We start from the raw sequence: 22,741 nt of genomic DNA, 5'->3' as shown, positions 1-22,741 counted from the left end.
CGTGTGTTAGAAGTACGTATGCATGCAAGGCATTTGTGTTCTACCAAAAATTAAGTTGTGCTTCACATTTGATTGTCTTTGGTGAGGGTTGTGAAGGTGTATTTGTAAAGCCTCACTGGCCTTTGATGTCTGGGTGGAGGCATGGTCTTTAGTGGGTGCCTTTGTCCGTTTGGGCTGCTCTAACAGAATCCCATAGACTGGTGGCCTATAAACAAACAAACAACAAGAACAACAAAAACCCAATATTTCTCACAGTTCTGGAGGCTCAGAAGTCTGAGATCAAAGCGCCAGCCTATTTGGTGTCTGGCAAGAGAGCCTCCTTCCTAGATGGCAGTCTTTTGCTATAACCTCACCTGGCGGAAGTTTCGAGAGTGCTCTGTGGGAACCTCTTTTATAGGACTAATCCCATCATGCAGACTCCGCCCTCACCATCTAATCACTCCCCGAAGGCCCCACCTCCTAAAACCATCGCCCTGAAGATTAAGATTTCAACATATAAAATTTGGGGGGGGGCTTCCCTGGTGGCGCAGTGGTTGAGAGTCTGCCTGCTGACGCAGGGGACACGGGTTCGTGCCCCAGTCCGGGAAGATCCCACATGCCACGGAGCGGCTGGGCCCGTGAGCCACGGCCGCTGAGCCTGTGCATCCGGAGCCTGTGCTCCGCAACGGGAGAGGCCACAACAGTGAGAGGCCCGCGTACCGCAAAAAAAAAAAAAAAAAAAATTGAGGGGGAAACAAAATTCAGTCCATCACTGGGGAAGAAGTATACCTAAATAGACCTTGTGATTGTGGAGGCCAGGACTTGTACCCACATCTCTAAAAATGGTAGAAAAGGGGCAGTTAACCATATTTTCTCTCTTTGCAGATTCATGGGGATGGATTTTTGCAAAACTGGAAACAGACATATTCTGTTTGATGGCAACCCTCCTCCATGAGTCCCATTTAGATCTTGTGGAACCAACCCCCCATTAGTTTTGGGTCTCAGTGACATGGTTTGGAAATTTGCAAGTTAATGGCACCATGTAGGAAACTTTAGAAAGCCTATGTGCCTTTTGAAACATACAGAATATGAATTTCAGGATATAGCTGACATTTAGAGGTGTGAACCTGCGTGACACAGACATTCACTTCTTACTGCTACGATGGACGAGCACATTAGGAGGAAAAGGGAATTCTAGCTCTGATAGCCAGAGTTTCTTTACTACCATATATGGATCAGGCTTTTAAATGCATTATGTTGATCGATCACTATAAGCCCTTTATGAAGACAGAGGTTACACAAATGAACGAGGTCACACAAGGAGTAGATGGCAGAGCTGGGACCCAAATTCGGGTTTGGCTGACTTCAAAGCCCAGTTTAACTTCCACCCCTCCCGATTTTCATCCTCTTGAAATAAACAACTCTAGCAACCTGGTTTGTCACTGTTCACAATGCTTTTTATGCCTGAACAAAATATATGCCCATGAGTAATGTTTACATTTTTGTTCACTTTTATGAAAATGGAACAAACATACTGTTTGCATAGTTCTCTGAAACTTATATTAAGGTTATCTTCCATCTTTTTCAAAGACCTAGAAAAGACTAAGAAATAAAAATTTACTTTGGGGCGTTCCTTGGCAGTCCAGTGGTTAGGACTCGGTGCTTTCACTGCCGTGGTCCAGGTTCAGTCCCTGGTCGAGGAACTAACATACTGCAAGCCGCACAGCGTGGCCAAAACAGAAAAAATTTACTTTTATTCAAAAGTTTGAGAGCAGCAAGAAAACCAAATGGACCAAGTGCCTTTCTTAATAGGAGCACTTTAATATTCTAATGTCATCTCTCATTATTGGTCTGTTTAGGTGTTCTCTTTATTCTTGATTGACTTTTGTTATACTAATTTGCTTTTAGATATTCAAATTTATTACTAAAGGGCAGCTAATATTTTCTGATATTTTAATTTACTCCACACCTGTAGTAAAATTGACTTATTCATTTCTAAGAATTATATATTAGCTTTCTCTTTTTTGGTAATTATGCTTTCTAGCGATTTTCTATTTTAGAAATCTATTTAAATGACAAGTTTTAGTTTTTATCTTTTTTCCATAATATTTATTTAATTAATTTCAGCTTTTATCTTTTTAAAATTGATGAAATGTCCTTATTTTTATTATTTTTTAATTGAAGTATAGTTGATTTATTTCAGCTTTTATTTTTATTTTTTTTTGCTGTACACGGACCTCTCACTGTTGTGGCCTCTCCCGTGTGGAGGACAGGCTCCGGACGCGCAGGCTCAGCAGCCATGGCTCACGGGCCCAGCCGCTCCGCGGCATGTGGGATCTTCTCAGACCGGGGCCCAAACCCGCGTCCCCTGCATCGGCAGGTGGACTCTCAACCACTGCGCCACCAGGGAAGCCCCAGCTTTTATCTTTTAAAATCAATCCTTTTAGCTCTGTTTTTGAACAATTTTCATCTATTTTCTTAATTTGAAAAACTTAGAAGAGACAATCTAATGCAGTGATTAAGTACATGGACTGAACACTAGCTGCTTTTGTTCAAAGCCTGGTTTTGCCATTTATAAGCTGTGTGACCTTGGGCAAGTTACTTAAACTCTCTGTACCTTAGTTTTCTGCTCTGTAAAATGGGTTGTTGTGAAGATTAAATGAGTTAATATATGTAAGCTCTTAGGAAAGTGCCTGGCACATAGTACCTACTTGATAAAAATATTTGGAAAGAAAACAAATGAGCCCCTTTAAATAATAAATAAGGGGATCACATTATTTAGAAAAAACATTTTAAGCTATGGTTTTGGTATAAAACCTTCCTTTCAGTACTTTCTAGATGATTGTTTATTTTAGTTTTTTATACATTTCTTCCAATATTTTATTACAGAATGGCTCAAACATACAGAGAAGTTGAAAGAATCATACAGTGAACATCACGACCAAATTCTACAATGAACATTTTGCTTTATTTACTGGATCACATATGCACCCAACTACGCATTCCTCCGTCCATCCATCAATCTTGCTTAGTTTTTGGATGCATTTTCAGGTAAGTTGCAAACAAATTTTGATATGCTTTTGATAAAAGATTGATTAAGGGAGTGTTCCTTAATTCTAATAACGTAAGTTTTGGGATCATCTTCTTATTGCTTATTTCTCATTTTGTTAGAGTAGGAACTAAGAATATGGCTTGTGAGATTTCTACTTTGGGGAGGTTTTCTTTGTGGTTAAGCACATGATTAATTTTTATAACACGGATACAAGAGAAAAGTTGTATTCTCTGGAAAGCACGGTTCTCTATACTTATTAAATTGTTCTTGTTGATTATATTTTTCAAGTCCTCTCTATTATTATTGATTTTTCTCTGCTTGATTTGTCAAATACTGAAAGATGTATGTTACACTCTCCTGTTACAGTATTTTAAAAGTTGTCCTTATATTTCCATTAAGCATATCCCTTCTATGTGAAGTTTTCTCCTATGCCGTTCATAGTATAGATTCCCTGACACACTAGCACTATCCATTTAGTGTAGCTATCAATTGAAAGAATCATTGCTCACTACCATTTCCTCTCCCCTCATCTTTTCCTCTCTTGGGGTGTCTGATGTCAGTCAATTGGCATTTGGGTAAGTACTTCCTATTTTCCTTGGCTAGGGAACATTGATGATATATATCCTTGCAGGTGTGAAAATATACATTTGCCCTGAAATCTGAGTGATATCAAGGCCTGATTGCTTCTCTGAACCTCTTGTATTTTCCCTTGGGATTTTCATCTCATTGTGTTTTTGCTTTGGGTTATGAGTTCTTGATCTTGTGGACCATTAATTTGGTTCTCAGCCATGATCATCTTCTTTTCCAATTCATATATTGAATTTTAAAATAAAGATGTCAAGTGTCTTAATTAGCTCAGGCTACCACAACAAAATACCTTAGGCTGGGTGGGTGGGTGGGGGGCTGTTAAACAACAGGAGTTTATTTTCTCACACACTGGGAGGCTGGAAGTCCAAGATCAAGGGCCAGCATGGTTGGGTTCTGGTGAGAGCTGTCTTCCTGGCTTATAGAAGACTGCCTTCTCTCTGTGTCCTCACATGGGGGTGGGGGAGGAGAGAGGAAGAGAGAGAGAGAGGGAGAGAGGGAGCTCAGCTCTCTGGTATCTCTTCTTCTAAGGGCACTACTCCTATCATGAGGGCCCCACCCTCACAATCTCATCTAAACTTAATTAGCTCCCAAAGACCCCATCTCCAAATACTGTCACATTGTGGGTGAGGGCTTCAACATAAATTTTTTTTGAGGGGGGTTGTGAAGAGGTACAATTCAGTCCATAGCATCAAGTTTTCTTTTTTCTCTCTTAAACTTCCAGAATGTATTTCAGGTATTCTACTTAAATCTCCTTGGGCTTCTTATTAGTCGTCTGTTTAAAGTTATCCTGTGGGTCTTCCCTAGTTCTCCTCCAGTGGGAGCCACTATCCAGATATTCCATGACCTGGCCTTCTTCCCTGCCTTTCTCTCTCCCTTTCCTAGGTTACTGAGTCCTTTTAGATACAAATTTATGTATTTTTACCCTGCTCACTTTGGTTGTTCCTTCAGCGCTCACACTGGTCAGGATGTCGAGGCCTCCTGAGCAGTGTCAAGCTGGTGATCCCTCTATGAACAAAACTAGAATGTTGGAATGTCTCTCTGAGAGTGATTCCAGTGACAGCCTTCCCCAGCAAAGGACTTAGCAAATCACCTCAGCTTTCGTGGTCAACAGGAATGTGCACATTCTTCCAGAACCTGTGCTATAAATGGGCAGATAAAGAATTTCCCTGAAAACAATCCAGGCTCTGGCGCCTAAGGAATACCCCACTTCGAGTTGCTAAACTCCCCTTCTATTCAGCTACAGGCTCCTTGGTTCTCCCCAGACACTGAGGAGAAGAGACATCTCTTTTTCAGAGATGTTGGGGGAACCCATGGCCTCCAGTGCACCCTCCAGACTCTTCCAGCTTGACTGGTGTTGTGTTGCTCTGGAGTTGAGATGGAGAGGGATCTGAGACCCACACTCAAACCACCATCTTCCTCCAGGTTTCTCAAGCCCATGCTCTTAGCACAATGACCATTCGGTCTCCATAGGCTAATTCCTGTGGGGTTTTGTTTTGTATCATACTTCTGTCAGGTGTGGAGATGGGGTCTACCTATTGACGGGTCTACCTTCCATCAATAGAGTTAGAAGTATAAGTGTGGGGTGAGGCAGGCATCCTGTGAGCTATGTAGAGAATCAAGGGCACTTCAGCTGTTACACTGAGACAGGAAGGGTGCAGGGCCCAACCTTTAAAAGAATGACATAGCCTAAGGACACAACATAAACTGGTTAGAACCAACTAGATCCAAGATGGCGGACGATTGACTTCCACTGGACCTTGATCCTCAATATATGCTCACTGTAACACATCAGCAAGCTAAATGACACACCCACAGGTTCCATAACAGTTCCAAGGCAGACCATAAAAGGCCAAAAAGTGGGCAGTGGCCCAATTCCCGGAAATCCCCACCCCTTCCCCAAAATAGCTGGAATACTCCTCCCACTCATTAGCCTATGAAATTACCCACCCCTATTAAAACTGACCACCCCTACCCTGGTGCCTCTCTCTCCTTCTGAGATTGCCCACACTCTGTTTCTCCCTGAATAAACCTTCTTTCTCTTTACTATGTCTCACTCTTGAATCCTTTCCTGTGCGAAGCCAAGAACACACACTAGGCAGCCGTCCCAGGGACTTGCCCGAGACCTGGGTTATGACCATCCTCTCGCACCCCACTCTCTTCCCTGCAACAAAACCTCAAAGCATTTTGGGGTATGGAGGGTCTCTCAAAAAGGAGGAGGAATCCACTGAGAACAGTTGTAAGGATCAACCAAGATGCCTTTCAGAAAACACCTGGGAAGCCAGGGACAGTTTTAGACCAAGGAGGCAGGGGGTGTGGCAGCCACAGGAAGTCAGGGATTGGGTAGAGCAGTCAAGGTAGCATTAGTCCCCAGAGACACAGGATGTGCAGGAAATGGCCTCTGCTGGGGCAGATGGGGCCAGATCTGGACTAGTGGGAAGGAACCATCATCCCTCTGCAGTATGCAGATAGCACGTGGTCAAAGTAGCTTGGTGGAGGGGGAAGGTGGGCGCTAAAATCCTGAGAAAGGAGCGGCTTTTGTAATTTACTCATTCAGAGACTGCCATTTTGTAGTTCTCACAAATGTGACTTAATGCTAGCAGTGACTCATGGCTGCAACCTTGGAGAGAACTAGGTCACTGAACTAAACTTTATTTTGTAGCATCAGTGGCGGTATGTAGGTAGAGTTACAGGATGAGATTTATTACCCGTTGTGAGGTCATGGACAAAAAGAATGGTGATAAACTTTGAGAAGGTAGCCCCTTGCCTTTGGCCAGGTGTGTAAGTCTTAGTTGACACACCCAGTCCTACTCTACAGATGACAGTTATACTAGGTGCTCAGGCAATGCTTATCAAATGAACACATGCACAAAGACATAAATGAGCGCCCCAAACACACCGAGCTCTTTTTCTTTGGATTATTCAGCATGCTGATGCCTCTGTTCACCCTGCTCACCTCATCTCAATGCCAAAATGAAGTAATAGTGTGACTTTTCCCAATGCAGGAGACGACTTCCTGTGGTAGGTGTCCAGGTAATCCAGAAGGCAACAGCTGTGTTTAACAAGAGGGCTGTTACCGCAGTGGGCTGTGTGGTTTTCAATACTGTGGGCATTTTATATATGAGAATGGAAAATGTAAAATTCCCACTTTTCGTTAGGGATACATATCCTGAATTTTATGTGAATAAATAAATTAAAATTTTAAAAAAGGTAAATTGTGATTCAAGCGATGCCTTGCATCTGCCTGCAGTTTCCAAATGTGATGTAATTGAATTGGAGGAATTACTGAGAACAGATGCTAACCCATACACTATGCATACCCTACAGCGAGAAAAATGACAGGCTTCACTCTAATTGCCCCAAAACCATTTAAATTTTAAATTGCCTTAATTATTGCATATTTTTTATGCAGTATAATGGGAGTTTACAGAAAGATCTGATGGAAAACAGTAGGTTTTGTAAAAGGCTTCAGGGCTTCAGTGTGGGATAAACAGTAGCCACTCCTACTGCAGGTGACTAATCAAAGGGACTGTGCTTTGCATCGTATTTCTTTTAATAGAAAAATGCTATCACCTACGTATCTCACCATTATTTACATTCTAATCACCCTCTGGTGATGAGTTCAGAATGGAAGCATTTTTTCATTAGGCTGTTTGCCATGGCAACTTGAGCTGGGTAAGGCCCTCTGCTGGTTCCATCACTGGGCCTGGGAGCTGAACTCTCTTTTTCCTTCGTTATCACTGACCTCCCGCTAGGATGTTCATCTTCTGATGAGCACTTGGTGGCAAATGGGACTAGAAAACACCTACAAATTCTCATTTGGAAAGAAGAAAAGATGGTTTGTCTCCAGCCATTGGAAGTACAATTAAATGTTGATAGAGAAACACAAGGCTGGAAAAGCAGGTGATATAAAAAGCTGTAAAATCTTGTTTCATCCAACCTGAGAAAGCTAAGTGGAATCCGTCACTATTGACCCTGGCTGAGTTTGCATTAGCATGGCAATTCTTTTTTTTTTTTTTTTTTTTGAGGTACCCGGGCCTCTCACTGTTGTGGCCTCTCCTGTTGCAGAGCACAGGGTCCGGACGTGCAGGCTCAGCGGGCATGGCTCACGGGCCCAGCCACTCCATGGCATGTGGGATCCTCCCAGACCGGGGCATGAACCTGTGTTTCCTGCATCGGCAGGCGGACTCTCAACCATTGCGCCACCAGGGAAGCCCAGCACAGCAATTCTTAAATCGCCACATCTCTTGATCGTTTGAAAAGGGTCCTGGGTTGTTTTTTTTTTTTTTTTTCGCGGTACGCGGGCCTCTCACTGTTGTGGCCTCTCCCGTTGCGGAGCACAGGCTCCGGACGCACAGGCTCAGCGGCCAAGGCTCATGGGCCCAGCTGCTCCGTGGCATGTGGGATCTTCCCGGACTGGGGCACGAACCCGTGTCCCCTGCATCGGCAGGCGGACTCTCAACCACTGCACCACCAGGGAAGCCCGGTCCTGGGTTTTTGACCAGTCGTCAGGAGTGACTGAAATTGTTGGTAAGAAAATCTGGCTTCGGTAAATTTGTTGGCAGCTGTAAACAAAGAGAAGGAGGTTTTCGAGAATTACTGGGGCTTATATAATTTAATACATGTTATATATATTTTGGAGAAAATACACAACTGCTGATGAAAAAAATGAATATTAAAGCAGGTTTTACATAGGTCCAAGAGCTGGTGTGATTCCTTCATTACTATACATACTCACTCCTCATTTAGTTATTCAACAGAGTGTCTACCATGAACTGGGCTCTAGGGAGTATTAAAAGAGGCATTCATGTCTCTTGATTGTAGACAATCTCGTCTATTATCTGATATAAAATTTACATTAATCTTAAGGAGATTTTTAATATAAGGGAGGAGAGAGGACAATAACAGATAGAAAAAAAGAAAGAAGGAAAAATATATGCATAACTATATATACATACATACATATATATATATATATATATATACACACATTTAAACAGTGGCAAAAATATCCAGCTGTCAAAAACATTACAGAAATGAGGAGTGTGAACAGTGTTAAAAAAGAGTAATCAGAAGAGGTTGTCTTAGAAAAAATTGATCTTTATTTTAAAGATGACAGATGTATAAATATATATGAAGTTTAAATATCACGAATGAAAGTGAAAGTTTCCCATGTTACCACGCCTTCCCATTGCGTTGTACAAAAGCCCTGCAACTTTTTAACACATACTTGATTATCTATTGAAAAAAATTTATTATGAAAATGAGGTCATACTACACACAGCGTCCTGCCATTTGCTATTCACTAAAAAAAATAGTATTTTGAAGTCCTGTGGGGGATGACTTGTGTCCCTTGGGAGGTAGAGATAGGACCGAATGGGTACAGGGGACTGAGGGTGAGGAAAGGTCCTTTTGATAGGCTGGGGCTTGTTTTGTCAGAACCAGAAGAAAGGCAGCAGCCAGAGAGCTGGCTGGAGCTGGGGAAGCACTGTTCACTGGGCAGCCTCCATGGTTATTAATATGATGCTACTTATTAATAGGAGATTTGAGTTGATTTTGTACAAAAAAGTTAATCAGTTGATCTAAGAAAGAAATAGAACATTTTATTCCAGCCAAATTGAGGATTATAACCCTGGGAAGAGGCTCTCAGAAAGCTCTGAGAACTGTTCCACCCGTTAGACGTCAAAGCACAGTTATATAAGGTTTTGAGACAGTAGGCTGTATGTTCAGTGATGTATTATTGACAGTTTACACAGTCCGGGTCTATTTGTACAAAGTGAGTAGTGGGTCATGGGTCATTGTGGTCCCTTACGAGATTAAGCAGGAAGGTTACCTCCTAAGGAGTTATCTTGTTGATGCTAGGAGAATGTTGTTCTTTATGGCTGAGCAGGTATATCTGCCAAAGGGGAGGTCTGGTCGATGCAAAATGCAAATACCCAATGCACAGCAGAGGGGAGAGAGGAGGCCAAAGGGCAGAGAAACATTTTTATGTTCAAATTATCCTTGACTTGCCTTAGAAAACGAATTTTTATTTCATGAATTTACAATTCAATTTGGTTAAAAAAAGACAAATGGCATTGCAGGAGAATGGGACATGAGAGAGAATGGGGTCTAGTAGGTTCTAACCAGTTTTTGTTGTCTCCTCAACAGCTGTGTCACTCTTTTTTTTTCTTTTTTTTGCGGTATGCGGGCCTCTCACTGCTGTGGCCTCTCCCGTTGCGGAGCACAGGCTCCGGACGCGCAGGCTCAGCGGCCATGGCTCACAGGCCCAGCCACTCTGCGGCATGTGGGATCCTCCCGGACCTGGGCAGGAACCCGTGTCCCCTGCATCGGCGGGCGGACTCTCAACCACTGCGCCACCAGGGAAGCCCTGTGTCATTTTTTTGATGGTTGCGCCCCGTCCCCTTCCCTCCTGTCTCAGTGGGAAGAACTATAGTGTTTGAGGAGTATGGTCCTATTTACAAACTGAATAAAGGATTAGAAACAAGAAGACAGGGAAGCTCCAAGATGGGCCCCTTAGGTTCCATTCCAGTGAGCAGTGAGCAAAGGAAGGAACACCTTGTCTGAGCAAATTAAAATCTGGTGAAATTCTTCTTCTTCTTTTTTAAACTATTTGATTTTTGCTGATTCTTTTTCTTAGATTGCTGTGTCCTGGACTTCCCTGGTGGCACAGTGGTTAAGAATCTGCCTGTCAATGCAGGGGACAGGGGTTCGAGCCCTGGTCCGGGATGATCCCACATGCCACAGAGCAAGTAAGCCCATGCGCCACAACTACTGAGCCTGTGCTCTAGAGCCCACGGGCCACAACTACTGAGCCCACATACTGCAACTACTGAATCCTGTGCTCCTAGAGCCCATGCTCCACAATAAGAGAAGCCAACACACTGAGAGGCCCACACACTGCAAGGAAGAGTAGCCCCCGCTCATAGCAACTAGAGAAAGGCCGTGTGCAGAAACCAAGACCCAACACAGCCAAAAATAAATAAATGAATAAATAGATTAAAAAATACTATATATGAAAAAAAAATTGCTGTGTCCTCCTGAATTCAGCTAAGATGACCCCTGACACAGAGAAATGGTCCATCTCCCTCTGGCATTTCCTGTTTCCCCTTCACTCTCCTTCTGACACAAGCTTTGGGAGATGCCCAGCTCTCTCGGAGTTTGTAGACAAAATAACAGTGCAGGTGTGCGCCTCCTCTGAAACTGATTCTTGATTTTCCTTTGAATGTTTTCTGTTGGATTTGTGGACATGGCTTCATCAGACCACCCATGCAGTCATCCACAGCAGCTCAAATAGCTTCCTGTTTTGTTCTTAGAGGCTGATTCCTGATTGAGTTTTCTGTGTACCTTGATTGCAATTAATTAAAAACATGCAGCCTACAAATATCAGAGGATCCTGCTACACAGTTCTTAGGAAAACAACGAATCCAAGTTGCTTTTGATTTCATTTACATGGGCTCTGTAATCGAGTTAGCAAGAGAAACATTTATTGAGCGTGTCTAAAATAAAACAGGCATTTATAGTAGCATGAGGAGAGCAATGTAAAATACCATTTGTACCAATTATGGTTAGGACAAGTGACGGAGTGTTCGCTGTGGCAGATACTCTGTTTATCATATTTCATGCAAGATTAACTTAACTTTCTTATGTTTTCAAAGCAAAAACTACACAATACAAAATACATATACAAGATTTCCATTACATAAGCACAAGCATGAGAGAGTGTTACCCCCCAAACTGGGTTTGCCTCTTGGTGTGTGTCGAGCCAAAAGACACAGCCAAGCCAAAGAGCAGGAGAAGGAAGGATTTATTACTTACAGCAAGTAAGGAGAATGCTGAGGATCTTTTCCAAAGCAGTCTCTCCTCAAACAGCAAAACTGAAGTTTTAAGCTAAGGGTCCATGCATATTCATGAAGGAGCTTGAGCAGAGAAGAATTCAGCATAGAATGGGGCAAAGGTTGACAGAGTCCAAGCTTTAAGTTGACTGAAAGTCCCAAGGTTCAGAAAGCGTCAACATGATCATTTCCTCAGGTTCCAGTGGACCTGGTGGTTGAGAGCTTCAGGCACATCTTTACCATGGAAACAGAACTGGGAGTCTTTACAATGATGTATATTATCTTTGCTTACTTCTCGGGCCTGATAACAGTTGTTTGTTTCTGCATTCTTTTGTTCACACAGTTTAGCTTTGTATCAAGCTGTGCGGAATAGGTAACTTGATAGGGCTATGATGAAGGTCAAGTATCAAAGGCTACAGTGTGTCTGTCTTTTATGATCTGAACACATAGGAGTGAAACAGAGTGTAATGGTTATTTCAGCTTCCCCAAGTTGGGGATTTGGAGCATGGGAAATGGAGACAGAGTGGACAAGGGGAACCAGAGAAAGAACTAGGGCCCTTTTCTTTCCAGGGAAGAGATGAGCCTTAAAACAAATAATAACCTCACCACAGCAGTAAGAGTAGCAACAAGTGGCATTAGACAACAACTGTTTAGGAAGGGGTATATATGCACGACAGGAACTGGGTGATTTCTGAGCTCCTTTCCAGGGCATGATTCTGTGACAAATCTGTTTTGTTCACAACATGTCAGTATTTTTCTCTCAACAATTCCCTGCTCAATAACTGGGCCAGACAAGGTTATCAATGAAGTGTCATCGTTGCGTTACATTCTCAGTTCTTATTTATTTATTTATTTATAATTGTAAGGGGTTTGTGTCTATGCGACTCATTTCATTAGTCATTTTGGAGAAAAGAGGACCTCCTCCTCCTGCTGACTTAGATACATAATCCCTGTCTAATGAAGGTTATGGGCAGTGCTCTTGACTCTTAGAGGGTAAAGCCCTGTGACATGTGCAGAGGGCACAGCCATTTATGGGCTGGGGCTCCCCGCAGGCAGGCAGGGCTCAAAACTAAGGATATCGAGACATCTGCACTGAGGGAGGGGGGTCATGTGACAAAGGGCTGGACTTGTATCTTGAAAGTTGGACAGCGTTTCTCTAAGTTTCACTGGAAGATCCATGAACGTGTCCACGCTGTCCCACCTGCTTTTAACTAAACTGTTTTTCCTCAAGCACTAGCAGTCAAGGTAATTCAAGAATGGTTTCCATTTCCATTTTATTTATTTAGTTTTTCGTTTGATGACTGAAATCATATGAGCTTTTATTTTTTAAAATTCTAAATGTATGTACAAGGTATCTGGAAAAAGTAATAACTGAAACACCTTGGAGAAGGAACCTGGGAGCTTGCCAGGGCGGTGGCCCATTCTTCTGTTGACGAGAAATACATCCCTCGTGAGAAAGCCCATTTCTCGGCCAAACGGCTCCAAAGCTAGAAGACGCGTCTGTCGCCACGTACCTTCCATGTACTGGTTTACATTAAATTCCTGTGAGGAATTTCAAATGACTGACTCTCAAAATTTGAGAATCCAATCTGTTTAGGTTTGAGACTTCCTACAAGTTGAAGATGCCTTCTGCTATGGTTTGAAGCCTGTATGCTGGAAATCAGAAATTATTGTAATTAAACAGAAATACCTCTCACCTCAGCATTTAACAGAGAGAAATCGACTTTTGCTTTGAATAAAGACTATCCTCAGTCTGTGATCTCAGCAAGGCTGAGCTGCCAAATTGTGTGTTTGTCAGCGCCCTGGCAAGTGACTCGGAACCGAGGAACACACACACACACACACACACACACACACACACAACTGCTCCCACTCCCAAGGCTACAACAAGCAACTCCTTTGATCTGGGAACAACCCCACATCTGACTTCTTACACCAGCTGGTGCAGGATGAATGTAGAGAAGAGACGTTGTCCTTCCAGAAAGTACAGGGTGAGACACGAGCCGCCCTTGAGTGGCTCTGGCTGTCTGCCAGCTGGCGGCCTCTGTTCCTTGGCTCCCAGGCCGTGGCCACGTGGTCTGTTCAGGCAAGAGAACGTGGACACGATCATTTCGCCTGTTACACGTGAAGCATAGGGCCCCAGGAGAAAACCCTGATAGCATGAAGGGAGAAAAATCTAGGGCACTCTCCCAGTGCTGAGGTGTCTGGTGAAGGAAACCACTCTCCAGAGAGTCTCTTACTGAATCAGTACAAGTCGAGGTGGAGAATTCTATTGGCTGCTTGAGGCTTTCTTCTTCCACTTTATTACAGAGCTACCTTCCTTGTGTCCATCAGGCAGTGTTTTCCTTCTGGGACTGTGCAGCATAAATGCTGACAAATTCTAAGCCCCAGCGCTCCTTTTTTATGGTAACATTTCTTATGCATTAGAGAAACCTGCCTTTTCAGGGTCCCTAGCTTCCTATGTGTCATAGTTATGATGACAGCTTAATTTACTTTAGTTACATTTTATAATGGCTACTTCTGGACACCCCAGGTCATCAGTAAATTTTCTCCCCATCACACCATAGGAAGGCTTGTTTCTGGGAATGTTCTGGGAGATGCCTAATTCTAGCCATCATTTGCTGCTTCCAGCAATTTCTCCCTCCATTCCGGAATAACAATTTAGCTTCCCAGCTTGTAGCATCTAACAATGGCTAACAGACCTTCTTTTATTACTTGTGTGTGGGGTGTGTTTGTGTATGTGTTGTTCAGAGGAGAAGAAACATGGCCAGATGCTTATTTGTAAGACATTTATTATTTTTATTTCTCTGCACTGATTCTAAAGATTGAAAATACTTTTAATTTCACTGTTAATTCTTTGCACATGGTATTTATGTCTTCAATATAAAATGTGTTTATTTATTATCATATGCAAGTGGCTTAAATATTGAGCCTTTCAAAATTAGGAATTTCTTCCATTTTTAACATTTGAGAAAAATGTGCTCTTTCTGGGGAATGATTTCTACAATAAATATGGTTCATTCTAATTTTTGTAATAAACCATGCCTACAGTACAGACCTCTGAGAGTAACAATAACAGCGAATTTATTTTTAGTTGTTATTTGCAGAGAAGTGTTGTTTACAAACCATATGGGATCTTAACTGATATTCACAAAAACCTAACGAAGCAGCATTGCTTCTTTCCTCCATTCTTTTACTCACTCAACAAATGCACATTAATTGTTAGCAGGTTCAGGGCACATTGTGTGGTGCTGTTGATACAATGGTGAACCAGGTGGATCTGGTCCCAATGTCATGGAATTTATAGCCACTAATGAGCAGGTATTATTAACATTCCTGTATTTTTGGTGAAGCCAGAGTTCAGATAGATTTGCATCCGTTTGCAACACAGAGTCTCTGAGTCTCAGTCGTATACAACTGCCTGATCTTGTGGACGTGAGGTGGCTGGGGAGGGACCATAACTCAAGGAGCCTCATGGGGCATTTGTGGAAGGAGGAGCTTGGAAAGTGCTAGAAGTTGCGTGCCGCCTGTTGGGAAACACTCCCTTCTGGATGTGGGATTCTTTTTGAAAGGAGCTAGTGGATAAGACTTGATAATTCTGATTTAGTCCCTTAAGGGTGTTGTCCCTCTCTGGGTGCCAGACTTTCAGGAACCAAAACTGAGGTTTTGTGTATGTGTAGACTCCAAAGAAATCGAATTTCTTCATGGCCAACCCTGCACAGAGGTTTGTACTTATTCCACGCAGCTGAGGGGAGTTGCGCTCAGTTTCAGCGTCATGAATCATGGAGGTCTTGAGACAGCTGAGAGACTGCTGGGGTCTCATGGGGAAGAGGCCAGCCTCCCCCAGGGCAGGGAAGGATGGAGGTGCCCGTCTGAGGAGCTCCACGCAGTGTTGGCAGTGACATGGGTGGCCTGGCCCCAAGACAGGCACATCTGGATTTTTAAGTGCACATTAAGAGTGTAAAAGTCACTGCAGCTGAGGCTACATGGTCAGGGCATCCACTGTCCGGGTGCATAATACTTAGGAGGGTGGACCTGGCAGGGAGCAACTCCTTATCCCTCTCTCCACTCCCTGGGAAAGCTCACGAGAAAGGCGTGTCGACGTCGTCAATTCCCTTGGCTCCGTCTTCCCGTGATGGTTCTGGGGTGTCCCGGTGCAGCTTAGTAGGCAACTCGGGGAGACAAAGCTCAGTCAAAGCTCAGTTAGTTTCAGATTTAGGAGAGCAAAAGCATAGGATGTACGACACCAGCTATGAAGACTCATGGGATTAAGTGAGGGTGGGTTGGTAGAATTGTAGCCCCTCCCCCTCTTTATTCACTCTATTCGCCCCCAAACATGTGTTGAACATTACAGAGGAAGGGAAATGAAAGAAAAGGTCCAATTCCTCCATATTACCCTCCAAATAGCCTATTTACATGACCCCCTTTGGGTAACAAGAGTTACATGGACTTTATTAGCTGTGGGACTCTGGGAAAATTGCCTGAACTGTCAGAATCCGTTTCCCTCTGCAAAACGGGAAATAGAAGAGCAGCACCTTCTTCGTGGGAATTTTAGCCCAGCGCTCACCCCTTAGTAAGCTCACAGTCGCCCCTTTCTTACCCTCTGCTTTGTCTTCGCCAAATTTTTGTCAGCCCCCTCTCTTTCCTACGGGCCCCTGAACTCTGCTGACCCTCTAGTGGGAGCGGTGGATTGTTTCCCCCTATCAGTGTTTCCTGGAATCAGCTGAGCACAGCCAGACCCTTTCTGGTCAGACCCTGCTGGCCACTTCCCCTTGCTTGCTCAGATTCCTCTCCAAAGATTCTGATCACCTCTCCCGCACCTTACAAAGAAACCTCTTTTTTCTGCTTGATTTTGAGATGCTTACGGGCTCGTGGTCACAGCTATACCCATCCCCCTTTTGCCATAGTACCTTTTCCTTCCTTGCAATAATCCTTTTGAACAATCTCTCTATACTAAGTCCTGGTCAGTTTTTCCCATGGCAGCACTCGATAAACATGAGCTAGTAACAATCAATTGTCTTTTTGATCAGTTTGCCAGTTTTTTTGTTTTGTTTTGTTTTTTGCGGTACGCGGGCCTCTCACTGCTGTGGCCTCTCCCGCTGCGGAGCACAGGCTCCAGACGCGCAGGCTCAGCGGCCATGGCTCACGGGCCCAGCCGCTCCGCGGCATGTGGGATCCTCCCAGACCGGGGCACGAACCCGTATCACCTTCATTGGCAGGCGGACTCTCAACCACTGCGCCACCAGGGAAGCCCCAGTTTGCCCATTCTAACCCATGTCAAGATTCAACGAGAGGAAGTCAGGCAGCCCGGGGCCAATCACCTTCTATTTGAAAGTATCCCTTGCACTCTGAAATGGCTAATGGTTAAGTCTTGAGGCCTGAGTACTTTTTTAAAACACCTGGCCTGCATTCTGTTTTCCAAGCAACTGAAAAGAGATGGTATACGGTGCTTCACTTCTTCATGTCTGAGCATTCAGCTCTCCGCTTGTCTCAGGAAAAAAGTGAGTTTCTCTCGAGTACTGACTTAGGGGCGTGTGCTGGGTCCATCCGTGGTTTCTGCGGGGTACTGATGGTGAGTCGCTGCAGGGTGGAGGCCAGCACTTCGAGGAGCTGGTTGGGGACACGCTGCCTAGCGTGTCCACCCCTTGCTAGGCTCAGGCAGCATTACTGGTTACCACGCTGGCCAGCTGGCCTTCAAGGTCAAAATCGGGTCGGACAGAGGAGGCAGGAAGCCCATCTGTGGTTTGGCCTCCTGGGGTGTCCCTTCTCCCTGGAATTGCTTTGCTGAATTAGAAGGGGAATTCTGCCCTGCAGAAGGTTGTCTTTGGAGTTTAAGGGTCCCTTGGATGAGCTTTAATAGCAGACAAGGTGTGTGAGCTGGAGGCTACCGACAGACTCCTGTCACTCCTCGTGACTTCTCAAATCCCTGCACCAGTTCCTCCAGTCTGGTCCTCCCCGCCCCCTTCCCATTTCCTTTCCTTCTCTCCGGGCCATGGCTCCCTCTCCAGGAAGCATCAACTTCCCTTGACTGAGCCCACCTGTCCCCACCACGGAACCAAAGCCAGGCACCGACAGTTACAGACTTCTGTGTGACCTTTCACGGTCAAGGCAGCAGAAATTCCCAAGTTGGGGAGCTTTTGTCGTCAGGGTAACTCGTGTCTAGACTATATAAAGCTTGAGGACAATCGCCAGGACAGCTCCTCGGCAACTGACAGACTCTCTCCTTGACCATACTCTGGACAGTCCCCTCTTAGCCCTTTTTTGACTCAGTCCTACTGTTGGGCCTTGTCCTGCAGAGGCCAGTTGTAGCAAGCGCCTTGCTAAGTCAGTCTTCGTACCTGATCACCCTGGGTATCTGGCCGAATTTCCTCATCCTCCACCGTGCCGCAGGGGGCGTCTGATCACCCCGTCTGCCTTCAGCAAGAGTCCTGTTCGGTCTTTTTGACCAGAATCCCCTTCTGTCCCTGGTGTTTTCTCTCAGTAATTTCCCATCTACTGACCTTCCACCCTGCTCCTTTGCTGTAAACCCCCACTTATCTCTGCTTTATTTGGAATCGAGCAAGCTCTATACTGAGGCCTCTTTCCCCCATTGCGATATTTCCTGAGTAAAATCTGTTTTTACTGCTTTACCGTCCAACTTTGATTTTCTTGACCCATTATAATAAAGACTCTACGAACCATGTTTTAGTTGTTGTGGATGATGGCTGGGCAGTTACCTTTAATTGGTTTAGTCCTCCCACCCATTTAAAAAAATTATTTATTTTCTAAAGAAATCTTTCCACCCTGTCCCTAATAAAAAACTCCATTCAGACAATTTTTTCATCACGTAGTCAAGCTTTCAGAGCAACTGGACTCCCAGAATAAAGAGAGAAGGCTGTATTTATAGTTCAAATTATTATGTAGTAGTTGACAGTCCTGTTTTGATTGAAAGTCTTGTCTCTGACAACAGGAAACAGGATCAGAGTTTATCTCTCCAAGGCTTTAGAATGGCCCTGTAATTCAAGCCTTATCTCAGGGAACGCATGTCTTTTAAAAATGTAAATCTTTCCTGAGCTGTGGTAGTTGCGATCTTCTTGTATCAGAGATAAGCTAAGGAAAAGAATGTCAGTTTCATTTTTTCAAGTCCCCTTATGAGCAAATTCTACCCTGATGGTATAAATTTGACCAAATATGTCTGTTCTAGATTTTCTGATAGAAGACCATTAACTTGATGTTTTGTTCTATTTGGATGGTTTAATTGACGTACGAACAAAAAAGAAGAGATGATGATTACATTAAGACCTGCTTGTATTAAGCTTGGATGTTATGGTTTGTGAAATAAAATTCATATTTTATGGCAAGACAAGAAAAATTTAGACATAAAAATTCTTCTCTGCCTTTTGGCCTCCTTTCTCCCCACACTGTGCATCATGTATCTGCATTGTTCATCGACCAAACCTCCTCCATCAGCAGGAATACCTGCTTAACCGTAAACAGCAACATTTTCCCAGCATCAACAAGACAGCTCCTTAAAAATAACATTCCTTCTTGATTTTGTAAGAGGTCTCATGACCCACCAGGATGATGCTTAGATTTGGATTATGTAAACTGTCAATAATATGTCATTTGAGGTACAGTCCTTTGTTTAAAAAAACTTACATAACTGTTCCTTCATTTCTAACTGGTGGAACAGTTCTCAGAGCTTTCTGAGATGCTCTTCCCGGGCTATAATCCTCAAATTTGGCTCAAATAAAAATTTCCAATTCCTAGATATACTAACTTTTCATCAACAGGTTAAAGAATGAATTTGTGTCCTTTACAAAGCCCTTGGAGTCATATTTTTGATCACTTTCATTATGCCAGATGTACTCTGTATTGCTTTATTGTTCATCTATTTTCAGTCCAGGAACTAAGAATGCTAACTGGGTTTCTCCTGCAGCATCTGTAACTGTAAAGTTTATCTTCTTTCTCTGAGATCCCACATGTCTTAGACTGTTCAGGCTGCTATATTGACTACCACGAACAGTGTGGCTTATAAACAACAGAAATTTCTCACAGTTCTGGAGTCTGGGAAATCCAAGATCAAAGTGCCTGCACATCGGGTGTCTGGTTAGGGCCTGCTTTCTGGTTCATACCACTGTCTTCTCACTGTGTCCTCACATGGGGGAAGGGATGAGGGAGCTCTCTGAGGTCCCTTTAATAAAGGCACTAATCCCATTCATGAGGGCTCCACCTTCATGGCCTAATCACCTCCCAAAGACCCCCACCTCCTAATAACATCACATTGAAGATTAGGATTTCAACATATGAATTTGAGGACACAAACATTCAGTCCATAACAGCGTGTTTGCCTGTCCTAGCCTGACAGGAAGGGCAAGTCTTGAATTCCTTTAAGGCTGGGACCCCATAAATCAGAGAGGAGGCCTTAGGGAGTTTCCCTCATGGTTTTTGTAGGCATCATTTCCACACGTGAAGTACAGTCATTGTTTTTTTTTTTAATAATGGGCTGGTCATACCCAATTAAATGTGATTTAAATAAGACATTTCTGGAATGGTTAAATTTGGTCTATCCAACTATATCATTACAAAGGTAGATTTGTATTGCACCTGCGTAAATAACTACATTGCCATGAGAAATAAAGGGACTCAGTGCAGGGACTACAGACTCATCATCCTTAAGTTCTCTTGTTAGTTTATTAGCCTGTAACTTATATTAAGATTTCTCATACAGTATTTCCTCTGAATTCTGAAGAGAGATTTGGAGCAACATACCTTTCAATGAGTGTTTTCTTGCAGTTTGCACAAGATTAGCCTGCTAAAAACTAGAAGAAAAGATAGAGCAAGGTGAAAGAAAAGCATTTTTTCCTGTGGCTATGTAAAAAATTAATAAACAGACATCTGTTTATTAAAAAATTAAACAGATTAGATAGAGTTGGGAGACCAGAAGGGGGAGCTCTGACACCCTGCAAAGATAAGGCCCAACCCCTGTAAGTAGAATGAAGACTCCTTTTCCCTGGCAGGGCTTCAGCCAATGAAAAGCCATGGACTCTTTGTTTACTAGAGCCCTCCCAACTTCCTTTTCCCCTCTATAAAAGAGTTCTCCTTCCCTTGCTGTGCGGGAGACTTGAACACAGCTCACAGTGGTTGCAGACCCTGAATTGCAATTCTCTGCTGATCCCAAATAAACTCAACTTTGCTGGAGAAATATCTGGCAGTCTATTTGTTTCTGGTCAACAGCTGTGAGAAAAAGGACACTAACCACAATTAAATTACGCTTTTCAGTTCCTGTTAGTCCTACACAGTTGATTCATGTTCTGCTGGATCTTGGGTCAGCAGTTGGCTGTCAAAAAGTTGCCTGCTGCTGTGCTATAGGAGTGCTGGGAATCCTATCTTGGTCCCAGGGACAGTCTAGTAGGTGGAGACATCACCTCACAGTGATGTCATGGCCTCATGAATATCTGGAACAGTGCTCTCCTGAGGCTATCATTCTTCTGATATTTCTGCCAGAAGGTTCCATTCTTGATCTGTCACTTATAGCAGGGGCATAGGGGAAAAAGGGAGCCACATTTTGGTGATGAGACTGAATGATTCTGGTTAATTTATTCCAGCAATGTCAAAGAAAACCAGCCCTGGATGCTCAATGCTAGTGGCAAGACAGCTTTTTATTTTTTTGGCTGCACAGCACGTGAGATCTTAGTTCCCCGACCAGGGATTGAACCTGTGCCCCCTGAATTGGAATTGCAGAGTCTTAACCACTGGACCACCAGGGAAGTCCCAGCAAGATAGCTTTTATTCAGATGACGGCAGTAGGGAAGAGAGACGGCAGTGTCAGCTGAGCTCAACTCCAATTAAGACAAGGTGACTAAAGTTTTTAAAGAGAGAAGGGGAAGTGGGGTCTGTGGGGAAGTGAAAATGAGGGAACAAAAAGGGACTAGGAGGGAGATGGGGAAATGGAAAATTACAGAAGGAGAGTAAGTGGAGAATTACTAGTAATGATTTAGCAATGTGGGTTGGGACAATGTACATTTTTCAATTTAGCAGCATTGTGTTTTCTTGAATGAAAACGCAGCGTGGACGGCTGGGGTCACCTTTAGGGATATAGCATAGTACAGGTAGAAGCCAGGCTAAAGGTTAGTCAGGTCCCTTAGCACAGTGTTCTGACGAGTTCTTTGTGTCATGTGGGAGTTCTCTGTAACCAGCATGGGAACATAGCATCTGACTATTTTGGAATGATTGATTATCCTGAGGGCAAAAACCTTTATTTCATCAAGGACACTGACAATTCTCCAGGATTTTCTTACCTAACCAGTAAGGAATATTTTAAATACAAGGGAATTTTAAATTGAGGGGAAAAAAAAAATCTTAAAAATTAATTTTAGTAGTTAATAGGCCAACCTTTACGTATCAATATGTGATTGCTCTGAACCATCCTGATAGGTCTATAATGATGAAAACATTCATATTAATAATCTAGGTTTAATTGTACCTGATGATATGGGGAACTGAGTTACTCTTTTTGACCCGATACTCCTCAGATTGTTGACTTGGTAAACAGATCGCCTCTCACGTTACTGCTGAGTTATTTAAAACTTGGAGGATGCCAACCCTGATTGTTTGGGCATCCTTACTTATTTCCAAGGGTGCTGGGATGGGTGCTGGTCTCCCGCAAGATGCCCTGCCCTGCCGGGCACACCTGTCCTCGTCCACATGTTCTGGCTCTTACTGCTTCCCAGAGCGTTCTCAGGATAGGGCTGAAGTATCTAGTTTCCAAACATTCAAGACCTTCCTCCTTTCCCGACTCTCATCACCCCATCTCCCCATCCTTCAGGGTCCTATCCTTCCGTTTTCAGGTCGGCTGACCAAACAGTTCATTCCTGAGGGCCCACGAGCAAGGGCTTAGATGTTTTGTTACAGATCCCCCCAAGTCACTCCCCAATAAGGGTTCTCTTGCCTGGTGTCATTCAAGTCAACAGAATGAGCCCGAGTTTGGGTCAGAAGCAAAAAGAAGCTTCCTTCTCTGATCAGAGAAGGGAGAGGCGCGAGTTCCCGCTCTAGAGCACAGGTGCTCCCCAGCAGGAAGTGGGTGGGATCTCGGCAGCAGGGAAGGGGCGGGGTTCTCGCAGGGCAGGCGCAGGAGCAGGCGCATGCGCTGTGCGCCCAGCGTAGCGTCTCTGTGTACGCCCCGCCCAGCTGAGGTGCAGGCGCCGCCATCTTTGCACCGGCAACTCCGGCCAGAAGGGCGGGATTCGAGGTCTCAGCGCGCGGCCCTCTGTGAGCAACGAAATTAACCACGAAGGAAAGGAAAAAGGTT

The sequence above is a fragment of the Hyperoodon ampullatus genome, assembly GCF_949752795.1.
Source record: "Hyperoodon ampullatus genome assembly, chromosome: 16".
Taxonomy (NCBI): domain Eukaryota; kingdom Metazoa; phylum Chordata; class Mammalia; order Artiodactyla; family Ziphiidae; genus Hyperoodon; species Hyperoodon ampullatus.
The sequence above is the reverse complement of the archived record's forward strand: the minus strand, read 5'-3'. Positions refer to the sequence as shown.